Source organism: Suricata suricatta, chromosome 6, assembly GCF_006229205.1.
Source record: "Suricata suricatta isolate VVHF042 chromosome 6, meerkat_22Aug2017_6uvM2_HiC, whole genome shotgun sequence".
In the NCBI taxonomy this organism is placed as follows: domain Eukaryota; kingdom Metazoa; phylum Chordata; class Mammalia; order Carnivora; family Herpestidae; genus Suricata; species Suricata suricatta.
The window spans coordinates 57,804,044-57,813,303 of record NC_043705.1 but is presented as its reverse complement, the minus strand read 5'-3'; the positions used below and the strand labels follow the sequence as shown (position 1 = coordinate 57,813,303).

General features: G+C 38.3%; 1 long non-coding RNA gene across 6 annotated transcripts in view; it reads left to right on the top strand.

Moving 5' to 3' along the window:
- LOC115294570 overlaps positions 1-9,260 on the top strand; it is a 37,381-nt gene that overhangs the window by 9,724 nt on the left and 18,397 nt on the right. For 2 of the 6 annotated variants that reach the window (XR_003909964.1, XR_003909961.1), the window contains exon 3: positions 1,191-1,288. The exons of 3 other annotated variants lie outside the window; for them this stretch is intronic. This is a non-coding gene — a long non-coding RNA (uncharacterized LOC115294570). Of the gene's footprint in view, positions 1-1,190; positions 1,289-4,388; positions 4,424-9,260 lie in introns of those variants that run through there. One more of the 6 variants, XR_003909966.1, reaches the window with a different exon arrangement.

The window sequence follows — 9,260 nt, the reverse complement described above, 5'->3', positions numbered from 1 at the left end:
ATGTAGTACTCCTTTGTATATATAAACCATATCTTTTTGACCCTTTTCATCAGATGATGGACATTTAGGCTCTTTCCATGATTTGGCTATTGTTGAAAGTGCTGCTATGAACATTGGGGTACAGGTGCCCCTATGCATCAGCACTCCTGTATCCCTTGGGTAGATTCCTAGTAGTGCTATTGCTGGGTTATAGGGAAGTTCTGTTGTTAATATTTTGAGGAACCTCCACACTGTTTTCCAGAGCGGCTGTACCAGTTTACACTCCCACCAACAGTGTAGGAGGGTGCCCGTCTCTCCACATCCTTGCCAGGAACTGTAGTCTCCTGATTTGTTCATTTTAGCCACTCTGACTGGCATAAGGTGGTATCTCAGTGTGGTTTTGATTTGTATTTCCCTGATGAGTGACGCTGAACATTGTTTCATGTGTCTTCTGGCCATCTGGATGTCCTCTTTGGAGAAGTGTCTGTTCATGTCTACTGCCCATCTCTTCACTGGATTATTTGTTTTTTGGGTGTGGAGTTTGGTGAGTTCCTTACAGATTCTGGGTACTCGCCCTTTATCCCATACGTCATTTCCAACTATCTTTTCCCATTCCATCAGTGTATATCTTCAAAAGCAAATATTAGTGTCAGTTCATTGCGTTTCCACTGTAGCTCTAAGATTTACAAAACTAAAAATTTTAATTCAAGTAAAGTTAGTCTACAGTGTTATATTAGTTTCAGGTTTGCAACATGATTCAGTCATCCTGTACATTTCTCAGTGCTCATCATCGTAAGGATACTCTTAATCCCCTTTACCTGTTTGCTTCACCTGTTTGCCTCCCCACTCTACCTACTTCTCTCTGGAAACCACAAGTTCTGTATTAAGAAACTGGTTTATTATTTCTTTTTTTCTTGAATTTTAGATATGAATGAAATCATAGAGCATTTGTATTTCTCTGACTGATTCAGTTAACATTATACTGTCTAAATCCATCCATGTGGTCAAATGACAAGATTTCATTCTTTTTATTGGCTAATATTCCTTGGTATGTATGTACCAAATCTTCTTAAATCCTGCTTTTACAGTTCCATAATTACATCTCTCAAACTGATTTACTCATTGTCAAATATACGTTATTCCTAAAGAAAAGATAGATAATTATGGCGCTACTTCTTTAATCTTTGACCTCTGGTTGGGTATTTTTACAGCACTAGAATAAGTGACTCAGTAAACATAAGGATCCAAAGCAAGTAATCAGATGGTCTAACTACATCCCTACCAGAGAAGAAAACAAGAATACTGAGTAGTAAGTAGCAACTGGGAAGGGCGTTCTTCAATGATGTAAACGGCCTGTGCACCAGATGTGACCTTCCTCTTTTCTAGATTCCATGATAACCAATCGCCTTTTCTTCACATAGGTTTTGTCGTTTTTTTTGTGTTTTTTGTTTGTTTTGTTTGTTGCAGAAAGGATAAAATACAGTTAATTTGGCTTCTTTTTCTGAATCACCTGATTGTATAGACTTGGAGGTCTTTGGTTTGGTCTTCCAGATGACTAATCTATTATGTGCAGATTTTTCGAGTTTAATCCTCAGATGACTATTTACCTTTCTTTCTTGAGGGTTTTGAGCTTCCTTCATAGATGGTCTATATTCCCATGAAATTATAAGCCCATGTATAATTACCTACATATATTAAAAAAAAATAAATTCGGGTGATCTTTGAATAGCATGGGTTGGAACTGCATAGATCTACTTATATGTGGGTTTTTTCAGATATTGTAAATATTTTCTCTTTAGGATACTCTTAACTTTTTTTCTAACTTTATTGTAAGAATACAGTATATAATACATATAACATACAAAATCTGTATTAATTGACTATGCTATCTGTAAGTCTGGTCAACAGTAGACTTACTTTAAGTTTTGGGGAGTCAAAAGTTATATGTAGATTTTTTTACTGTGCAGGGTATCAGCACCCCTAACCCCCACATTTTGTGAGGGTCAACTGTATTTTTTTTAATTTTTTTAACTTTTATTTATTTTTGAGAGACAGAGACAGAGCATGAATGGAGGAGCAGAAAGAGGAAGACACAGAATCTGAAGCAGGCTGTAGGCTCAAAGCTGTCAGCACTGAGCCTGACGCGGGGCTCAAACTCACAGACCACGAGATCATGACCTGAGCCGAAGTCGGATGCTTAACTGACTGAGCCACCCAGGCACCCCTGGTCAACTATATTTTTAATGTGGAGAGATGGTGATTACTTCATTTCTACCTTGTTTATTGAATTAAATACAATAGATACTCCATAACTTACACCAAAGTTTTCTATTATAATTAATAACAGCTACATATCTCTTCACGTTAAAGAGTTAGGTTTGCTTCCATTTTAAATTTTAAAGAGTGGTTATGAAGTATTTTTGACATTCAGAATGTGTAAGAGATTTATGTCTGGGGACAAGCAGGCGAGAAGGGGTGTCATCATGTCAAAGGGATAATCAACCCTGACAGCAGAAGGAGGGATAGAGCTGCTTTTATACAAAGGGACAGAGAGAAATAGGTGAGGAATCCAGATGTCCACTTGGAGGTACTTAGAGTACCTCCTGGTACTTCCCTTGTATTGTTGTAACAATGTAAAATAAGACCAATCCAAAAAGGGTGAAGGTTTTGCTCACACAGTAGATAAGTTACCATGGTCACCCAAGATGATAGTTGAAAATGAGGAAAATTTAGAATGGATAATGGATGCAGTTGAAGAGAAATACCATTTGCAACAGTGGGGGATTTAATTCATACTGGTGACCTGCTTTTTTTAAGATCTTTCATAGGATGTGAGATTCATGGAAGAAAGCTTCTTCCAGAGGTGTGTATGATGCAAAGAGCATATGGTAGTGGTCATGAAAACATATTACTGAGATCACATCTAGCAGAGAGAATAACTGACTGACAGCTCCAGGTACAGCCCCTCTGGCTCAACCATAATGTTCATACTGAGTCCAGGGTTCTTGTGGTCTGCTTGCAGTCCATAAATGAGCAAGGCACATTCTCGCCTTAGGAGATGCATGACTCTTCTAACAGTCATGAAGACCTCCATTAGCCTGCGTGAAACTTTCTTGGACCCCTATTGTAGTCTGGGACTCCGTTTCTTCTCTCTGTCTAGTGTCATGATTTGAACACATGTGCTTCTCCTGTTCCCTCCTACAGATAGCACTTTAATGGCAAATCCTGCCATGGCATCTGCTTCCCTGCAGATCCAAACACAGTTGATTCTCTTGTTTAAGTCCTTTGAATTGTTCCAGATACTTGGTCAACTTGTCCTATCGAATACTGAGAAAGGAATGTTGGGTATTTGTTTATTTCCTCTTACTAACCTTACTAAATGGATGTGTATGTAGAATTTTAAGTTTTCTTAGTGTATTTACATGTACATAATTATAAAATGTCCTCTCTTTTTCTTTTTAAGACTAAAAACGAGGACCATTTTATTATCTTTTATGATTTTTTGGGTTGCTTGGGCTCAGGTGAATGGTTTCTTATGTTTTGGAGACTTATCAGTTTTATTCTATGCATCCATGGTTTTTTGTTGTTATTTTCACTGAGTAGTATTCAGAATATTACTAAAATCAGCATTTTTAGGGGCACCTGCATGGCTGTAGGTTAAATGATCAACTTTAGCCCACGTCATAATCTCCTGTTTCATGGGTTCGAGCCCCATGTCAGGCTCTGTGCTGACAGCTCAGAGCCTGGAGCCCACTTTGGATTCTGTCTCCTTTTCTCTGTCCCTTCCCTGTTCTCACTCTTCTATCTCTATCAAAAATAAACATTTTTAAAAATCCACATTTTTGCATCTTCCAGTGTCTTAAGGGTATCAATCTCCTGACTTACTATGTTTTTTAAATTTTAATTCCAGCAGTGTTAGCATAAGGTGTTATATTCATTTCAGGTGTACCATACAGTGATTGAACAATTCTATGCATTACTCAGTGCTCATCAAGATAAGTGTACTCTTAATCCCCTTCACCTATTTCACCCATCTCCCTCACTTACCTACCCTCTTGTAACCATCAGTTTGTTCTCTAGTTAAGAGTCTGTGTTTTGTTTTTTTTCTTTGTTTTGTTTCTTAAATTCCACATATGTGTGAAATCATCCTGGATTTGTCTTTCTTTGACCGATTTCACTTACCATTGTACTTTCTAGATGCATCTATTTTGTTGCAAATGGCAAGTTTTTATTCTTTTTTTTTTTTTAATGTTTTATCTTTTGAGAGAAAGAGAGAGAGACAGCTTGAACAGGGGAAGGTCAGAGAAAGAGGGAGACACAGAATCTGAAGACCGTCTCCAGGCTCTGAGCTGTCAGCGTAGAGCCTGACTCAGGGCTCCAACCCACCAACTGTGAGATCATGACCTGAGCCGAAGTCGGATGCTCAACTGACCGAGCCACCCAGGTGCCCCTCATTCTTTTTTTATGTCTGAGTAATATTATGTTGAGTTTATACACCACATCTTCTTTATCCATTCCTCCATCAGTGGACACTTGGGCTGCTTCCATAATTTGGCTGTGGTAAATAATGCTGCAATAAACATAGGGGTGCATATGTCTTTTCAAATTAGTGCTTTTGTGTTTTTCAGGTAAATAACCAGTACTGAAATTACCACATCATATGGTAATTCTATTTTTAATTTTTTGAGGAACCTCCATTCTGTATTCCACAGTGGTTGCACCAGTTTGCATTCCCACCAACAGTGCAACAGGGTTTCTTTTTCTTCACATCCTTACCACAGCTGTTTTTTGTATTTTTTATGTTAGCCATTCTCACAGGTGTGAGGTGCTACCTCATTGTGGTTTTGATTTGTATTCCCTGATGCTGAGTAATGTTGAGCATTTTTTCATGTGTCTCTTGGCCATCTGTATGTCTTCTTTGGAGAAATGTCTGTTCAAATGCCTATTTTTCAGATTGGATCATTGGTATTTTTGGTGTTGAATTATATAAGTTATTTATAGATTTTGGATACTAAACCTTTAGCAGATACGTTATTGGCAAATATCTTCTCCCATTAGGTTGTTCATCTTTTAGTTTTGCTGATTGTTTCCTTTGCTGTGTAGAAACTTACTTTGATATGATCCCGGTCGTTTATTTTTCCTTTTGTTTCCCTTGCCTCAGGAGTGATGCCTAGAAAAATGTTGCTACAGCCAATGTCAGAGAAACTGCCTGTACTCTATTCTAGGGTTTTTATGGCTTTCAGTCTCACATGTAGATCCTTAATTCATTTTGGGCTTATTTTTGTGTGGAGTGTAAGAAAGGGGTCCCGTTTCATTCTTCTGCATGTAGCTGTCCAGTTTTCCCAGCACCAGTTGTTGAGGAGACTTTTTCCTGTTGAGTAGTCTTGCTTCCTTAATCAAAAAAACAATTGGGCATATAATTGTGGGTTCTTTTCTAGGCTCTCTATTCTGTGCCATTGATCTATGCATCTGTTTTTGTGCCAGTACCATGCTGTTTTGGTTACTGAAGCTTTATAGTTTATCTTGAAATCTGAGATCATAATACCTCCAGCTCTGTTCTTTTCAAGATTGCTTTGACCATTTGGCTTTTTTTTTTTTGTGGTTCCATATAAATTTAGAATTATACTAGTTCTGCGAAAAATGCTATTGGTATTTTGATAAGGATTGAATTAAATCTGTAGATTGCTTTGGGGAGTATAGATATTTTAGCAGTATTCTTCAAATGCATGAGCATAGACTATCTTTCCATTAGTTGTGTGTCATTTTTCAATTCTTTCATTAATGTCATACAGTTTTCAGTTAGAGGTTTGTGACCTCCTTGGTTAAGTTTTTTTCCTAGGTGTTTTATTATTGGGGGAAGGCAATTGTAAATGGTATTGTTTTCTTAATTTCTGTTACTACTGTGTCATTTTTAGTGTATAGAAAGGCAGTGGATTTCTGTATTTTGATTTTGTATCCTGCAACCTTATTAAATTTGTAGTAGTTTTTTCATGGAGTAATTAGGGTTTTATTTATTTATTTATTTATTTATTTATTTATTTGAGACATCGATTGTATTTGTAGGGGGTTAGGGAAACAGAATGAGAGACAGAAAATCGGAGAGAGAGCCCAGGCGTTTCAGGCGCCAGGACCCCTAGAACTCCTCACTCTCATCCTCACCGTCTGTGGATTCTCTTCCCACTTCTTCATAATCCTTATTCAGGGCAGCCAGGTCTTCTCTGGCCTCCGAGAACTCCCCTTGCTCCATACCCTCACCCATTTTGCATATATCAGATCAGACTTGTGGTTGAGATGACCCAGGCCTCAGCCATGGCTCCAGTGTTACTTAGCATGCAGACTGCATGCTGGACCTTGGCCAGGTCTCCCCCAGGCACCACTGTGGGTGGCTGGTTATTAGTGCCAACTTTGAAACCTATGGGACACCAGTCCACAAACTGGATCGTAGCTATAGTGGCGTTCACATCCTTGGTCACCACTTCTCCACGGAAGAGCATGCAGCAGGCTATGTATTTGACATGGCAAGGGTCACACTTGAACATCTGATTGGAGGGTTCAAAGCAGGTGTTGGTAATCTCTGCCACATTGCATTGAATGTGTAGATTGCTTTGGGTAGTGTTGACATTTTAACAATATTTATTCGTCCCATCCATGAGCATGGAATGCTTTTCCATTTCTTTGTGCCTTCTTCACGCTCCTTCATAAGTTTTCTATAGTTTTCAGCGTACAGATCTTTTACATCTTTGGTTAAGTTTATTCCTGCGTATTTTATGGTTTTTGTGCAATTGTGAATGGGATCAGTTTCTTGATTTCTCTTTCTATTGTTTCATTATTGGTGTATAAAAATGCAACCAATGACCGTACATTGATTTTGTATCCTGCAACTTTGCTAAATTCATGAATCAGTTCTAGCAGACTTTTGGTGGAGTCTGTTGGATTTTCCATGTAGAGTATAATGTCATCTGCGAAAAGTGAAAATTTAACTCATCTTTGCCAGTCTGATGTCTTTTATTTCCTTTTGTTGTCTGATTGCTGATGCTAGGACTTCCAGCACTATGTGAAACAACAGTGGTGAGAGTGGACATGCCTGTCGTGTTCCTGATCTCAGGGGGAATACTCTCAGTTTTTCCCCATTGAGGATGATATTAGCTGTGGATTTTTCATAAATGGCTTTTATAATGTTTAAGTGTGTTCTTTGTATCCCAACATTCTTGAGGGTTTTTATTAAGAAAGGATGCTGTATTTGTCAAATGCTTTTTCTCTATCTATTGACAGGATCATATGGTTCTTTTCTTTTGTTAATGTGATGAATCACGTTGAATGATTTGCGGATATTGAACCAGCCCTCCAACCCAGGAATAAATCCCACTTGATCATGGTGGATAATTCTTTTTATATGCTATTGAATTCGATTTGCTAGTATCTTTTTGAGAATTTTTGCTTCCCTATTCACCAGGGATAGTGGTGTGTAGTTCTCTTTTTTTGCTGGGTCTCTGTCCTGTTTGGGAATCAAAGTGATGCTGGCTTCGTAGAATGAGTTTGGAAGTTTTCCTTCTATTTCTATTTTTTTTGGAATAGGTGAGATAATGGGTATTAACTCTGATTTAAATGTCTGGTAGAATTCCCCAGGAAAGGGGGACTGGACTCTTATTTGTTGGGAGATTTTTGATAACCGATTCAATTTCTTCACTCGTTATGGGTCTGTTCAAATTTTCTATCTCTTCCTGTTTGAGTTTTGGTTGTGTGTGGCTGTTGAGGAATGTGTCCATTTCTTCAAAGTTGTCCAGTTTGTTGGCATATAATTTTTCATTGTATTGTCTGATAATTGCTTGTATTTCTGAGGGATTGGTTGTAATAAACCCATTTTCATTGTAATTTTGTCTATTTGGGTGCTCTGTCTTTTCTTTTTGAGAAGCCTGTCTGGAGGTTTATCAGTTTTGTTGATTTTCTTCAAAACACCAACTCTTGGTTTCATTGATCTGTTCTGCTGTATTTTTTGGATCCTATATTGTTTATTTCTGCCCTTATCTTGATTATTTTACTTCTTCTGCTGGGTTTGGGGTGTCTTTGCTGTCCTACTTTTTTTTTTAATGTTTTTTAATTTATTTATTTTTGAGAGAGAGAGAGAGAGACAGCAGGAGCAGGGGAGGGTCAGGGAGAGAGGAAGACACAGAATTCGAAGGAGGCTCCAGGCTCTGAGTTAGCTGTCAGCACAGAACCTGACACGGGGCTCAAATCCATAAACCATGAGATCATGACCTGAGCCATAGTCAGAGGCTTAACCAACTGAGCCACCCAGGTGCCACATGCTGTTCTACTTCTGTTTCCTTTAGTTGAAGCTGTTAGATTTTGTATTTGGAATTTTTCTTGTGTCTTGGATTGCAATGTATTTTCCTCTTAGGACTGCCTTTGCTGCATCCCAAAGCGTTTGGATTGTTATATTTTCATCTTAATTTGTTTCCATGTATTTTTTAATTTCTTCTCTAATTGCCTGGTTGACCCATTCGTTCTTTAGTAGGATGTTCTTTAGCTTCCATGCTTGTGGAGATTTCCCAGACTTTTTCCTGTGGTTGATTTCAAGTTTCATAGTGTTGTGATCTGAAAGCATGTGTGGTATGATCTCAATTCTTTTATGTTTATTGAGGGCTGCTTTGTGAACCAGTATGTGATCTATCTTGGAGAATGTACCAAGTGCACTCAAGAAGTAAATGAATGCTACTGCTTTGGGATGTAGAATTCTAAATATATCTGTCAAGTCCATCTGGTCCAATGTGTCATTCAGGACCATTGTTTCTTTAGTGATTCTCTATCTAGTTGATCTATCCATTGCTATAAGTGGAATATTAAAGTCCCCTGCAATTACCATATTCATATCAGTAAGATTGCTTATGTTTGTGACTAATTGTTTTATATATATATATGGGTGCTCCTGAATTCACTGTGTAGACTTTCTTTTTAATAAATACTTTATTGTCAAATTGGTTTCCATATACCACCCAGTGCTCTTCCCCACAAGTGCCCTCCTCCATTACCACCACCTCTTTCCCCCGCCCCTTCCCCTTCACCCTCAGTTCGTTTTCAGTATTCAATAGTCTCCCAGGTTTTGCATCCCTCCCTCTCCCCAACTGTCATTCCCTCTTCCCCTCCCCTTGGTCCTCCATTAGGTTTCTCCTGTTCTCCTGTTAGACCTATGAGTACAAACATATGGTATCTGTCCTTCTCTGCCTGACTTATTTCGCTTAACGTGACACCCTTGAGGTCCATCCACTTTGCTACAAATGGCC